This window comes from Lupinus angustifolius, chromosome LG12, assembly GCF_001865875.1.
Source record: "Lupinus angustifolius cultivar Tanjil chromosome LG12, LupAngTanjil_v1.0, whole genome shotgun sequence".
In the NCBI taxonomy this organism is placed as follows: Eukaryota; Viridiplantae; Streptophyta; class Magnoliopsida; order Fabales; family Fabaceae; genus Lupinus; species Lupinus angustifolius.
In genome coordinates this window covers 4,977,396-4,981,709 of record NC_032020.1, presented here as the reverse complement: position 1 = coordinate 4,981,709, position 4,314 = coordinate 4,977,396, and positions in this window count along the sequence as shown.

Sequence of the window (4,314 nt, the reverse complement as noted above, 5' to 3'; positions counted from 1 at the left end):
TAATATTGCGATTGTGATGATCGATACAACCAAATAATTTAGTTAGTTTGAAACCTTCTATTTTAGGCAAACAAATAATTTTTTTAGTTAGATCAAAGCAATGAATAAAATACAACAAGTATTACACCGCACTTTTCTTCATTAAATTCTTCTTCCTCCATGTACTTTTTTCTCTTCTGATTCACGTCTCTTACTCTTCTTCTCTCAAATTCTCTAAAATATGGTATCAGAGCCAAAAGGCTAGATCAAAGCAATGGGATCAAATGGTGCAAACTTCTCAAAAAATCTCCTTGTTCTCAATGACAAAAATTGGAATAGATAACATATGCAAATGAAGGCAATCTTGGGATACCAAGAAGTGAGTGAGATTGTAGAAGAATGATACTGATAACTCCATACAAGTCCCACCGAGACACAAATGTCCTCTTACAAGGAAAATAAGGAGAAAGATTGAAATATGATGTTTCTTCTTCATCAATGTGTTTATGAGGCTCCTTTTGAGAAGATTGTGGGAGCTGCAACTTCCGAAGAAGTACGAAGAATATTGGAGAAATGCAGCGAAGGAGCTGAAGAACTCAAGAATGTGAGATTGCAAATCATAAGGTGTCAATATGAAGACTTGTAGAAAGGCAATCTCAAATCAAGCAATTCTTGAGAAGACACTAAGAACCCTCAACCCTATGTTTGATCATATTGTAGTTTCCATTGAAGAATCCAAGAAATTGGAGAATTTGAAGGTAGAGGATTTGTAGGGTTCCCTGGAAGCACATGAGTAGAGGTTCAATGTAACAGTCCTACAGAAACCTACTGACAATAAAGCATTGCTAACACAAGTTTCAAGAAGAAGTAGCTACAATGCAAGAGGAACATGTCATGGCTAGGGACGAGAAATGGACTCTAGATCTTATTCTCACAGAAGCTCATAACCTCAAGGATAGATCAAGTCTGATCATGATCAAATAGAAAGCTCCAATAGAAGAGAATACAATAACTAGAGAGAGGTAAGAAGAAAGTTGACAAGAAAAGAGTCAAGTGCTTCAAATGCAACCGAACTGGTCATTACTCCACTGAATGTTTAGCAACAATAAACCACAATGATCATAGTGGAGATCAATCAGGCAGTGGCCGTCCGGAACACATGACCAAAGAAGATAGTGAACTAAACCTTGAAGAGCAACCAATCATGCTGATGATGACTTTCAACCAAGAAATGAACAACAATGAAGTGTGGTATGTAGACTCAGGATGCTCCAATTACATGACTAGTCATCGAGATTGGCTTGTAGACTTTGATGAAATAAAGAAGAGCATGGTGAGATTTGCAAACAATAGATCCATCCTAGCTGAAGGCACATTGAATGTAATGATCAGAAAAAAAGATGGAGGTAGTGCAGCCATAACAGATGTGCCCCATGTTCCTAGAATAAGAAGTAACCTATTAAGTGTACGACAACTCCTTAAAAAAAAGATTCTCAATCAACATAATCAAAGGAGCCATGGATATTTTTGATGTTTCTGAGACGAAGAGCACGAGAGTCTCACTAGCACAAAACATAACCTTTCTTGTAAGCCTAAACACCATGGAATCTTATTGCTTCTCAACTATTTCCTTGGTTGATGATTCATGGTTATGGAACCTAAGGCTAGGTCATTTGAACATTAAAGATCTAAGCCAATTAAGTTCAAAGAACATGATCTCTAGACTTCTATCACTCGTGATTTCCAAGAAAATCTATGCTAATTTCTTAATCAACAAACAAACCAGAAGAATGACCTCGGTAGGAAATTATGTTTGTATCTAAAAAAGGTCAAGAATGACGTAGTCTCTACTTTCAATATCTTTAAGATTCTAGTAGAGATGCAGCCATGAAGGTGCATCAAGACATCAAGGACATATGGTGGATGAGAGTTCACATCTAGAGAATTTGAAGCATTCTACAAGGAGCACGTAATTACTTATGAAGTCACAACTCCTTACAACCCTAACATAATGGGATTGTAGAAAGGAGAAACTTGAACATATTGAATATGGTAAGAAGCATGCTTAGGAAAAAGAACCTACCACAAAGATTTTGGGGTGAAGCAGCCATGACTATTGCTTACATTCTCAACATATGCCCAACAAAAAGGCTTGACTACATGGTTCCTGAAGAAGCTTGGTGTGGGATCGAACCATCAGTCAAGTATCTTAAAATTTTTGGATCACTATGCTATAAGCACATTCCATATCAAATGAGGAAGAAACTTGATAATAAAAATGAACCTATAATCTTTGTGGGATACAACTGTACTCAAGCCAATAAGTTATACAATTCCAAGACAAAGCAAGTACTCTTCAACATAGATGTTTACTTTGATAAATCCAACTCTTGAGCTTATCCCAAGAATGCCACTCAATTGGGATAAAGCTGATTCAGAAAGAGATATTAATCACGAGATAATAGATATTGAACCTTAGAAAATAAATGATGCTAGACCAACAAGAAACACAAATTTCCCATCCAAACTAAACGATTATCAAGTTTACTTTGATGATGTAATCATTGAGGAAGGTGATCTACTTCAACACCTAACTCTAATGGCTAACAATGGACCTATTGGTATTGAAGAAGCTATTTCTAGTAAGGTGTGGAGAATAACAATGGAAGAAGAACTAAGGAGCATTGAGAAGAATCACACTTGGGAAATGGTAGAATTACCACAAGACAAGAAACTTATTGTTGTTAAATTAGTTTTCAAGGTGAAGCTTAGGTATGATGGATCAATTGCCATGCATAAAGCTAGGTTGGTGGCCAAATGCTTCATGAAAAGAGAGCTGTTAGACTATTCAGAGGTGTTTTCTCCTTTGGCCAGAATTGAAACAGTGAGGCTTATTATAGCACTTCCAAGTTTGAACAATTGGAAGTTGTGGCAGCTATATGTGAAATCAGCATTCCTAAATGGACCACTTAATAAAGAGGTGTTCATAGCACACCCTACCAGTTTTATATACAATGGTCATGAGCAGAAGGTACTAAGGCTAACAAAGACATTATATGCTTGAAATAAGCACCTAAAGCTTTGAACAAGTGAATTGACTCTTTCATCATAAGTGTTGGTTTTCTGAAATGCTCAACAAAACATGGAGTATATGTAAAGGTCTTAAGCTCCACTGATACACTAATCATATGCCTATATGTTGATGATCTCCTAATTACTAGAAATTATCCAGCTAGCATTGAATTACTAAAGAAGGAATTTGAGATGACTGACTTAGGAATTCTATCCTACTTCCCAGGATTGGAATTCTCATGCCCTTCAGAAGGAATTTTCATGCACCAGAAGAAGTATATCTCAGAATTGCTAAAGAAAATCAAAATGGTGGGCTGCAATCCTTCAGAAACTCGAGCTGAGCCAAATGTGAAGCTGGTAAGAGATGAGAATGAGGCCTTAGTGGATGGAACAATGTTTAGACAGATTGTTGGTACCGTGAGATAAATCTGTCATGGAAGACCAAAAATTGCATACAATGTTGGCTTGATTAGTAGGTTTGTGAGTGATCCAAAACAATCACACCTGCAGAGTATTTTGAGATATCTCAAAGGAACAATGGATATGGAGTAATATTCTCTCAACAAACTAAGGAATGTAAATATTAGATGACAACTAATAGGGGATAAATTTGTTTTCTGGTTTTGTGGGCAATTTTTCTGCTATGAAAATGAGAGTATGTTGCAGCAGAAATATGTGTAGAAAATAACCAAGAAAAAATATAAAAGAGTAAGGAGAAGGAAATAAGTACATGAAAATTTTATACTGCTTCACCTTCTTGTCCATGAAGGCTACGTCTAGTACTCTTGTAGTTCAAGAGATTTCTTTCCCCGAGACTCATTTTACATCACAAACTCACTAATACAAAATATAAAAGAGTAAGGAAAAGGAAATAAGTACACGAAAATTTTATACTGCTTCACCTTCTTGTCCACCGAAGGCTACGTCTAGTACTCTTCTAGTGCAATAGATTTCTTTCTCTGGGACTCCTTGTGTATCACACACTCACTAATACCTCACAATCTTGGGAAACAACCTTTCCAAATATACTCTTCCCCTTCTCACTACACCCTTGTGATGAAAAGTTTACAACAATGGATGAAGAATAAATTCTAAGGCAAGGATTGCCTTACAAGATATAAAAATGCTATAACTTGCAATCCTCTTGCTCTTTCTATACTTAGTATACAATGCTAAAGTTGTGTTCATGTTTAGAAAACTTTAGAACAAGCACTTAATGCAACTTCAAATTTTTTTGAAATTTTGGAACAACAGTTGCAAGAA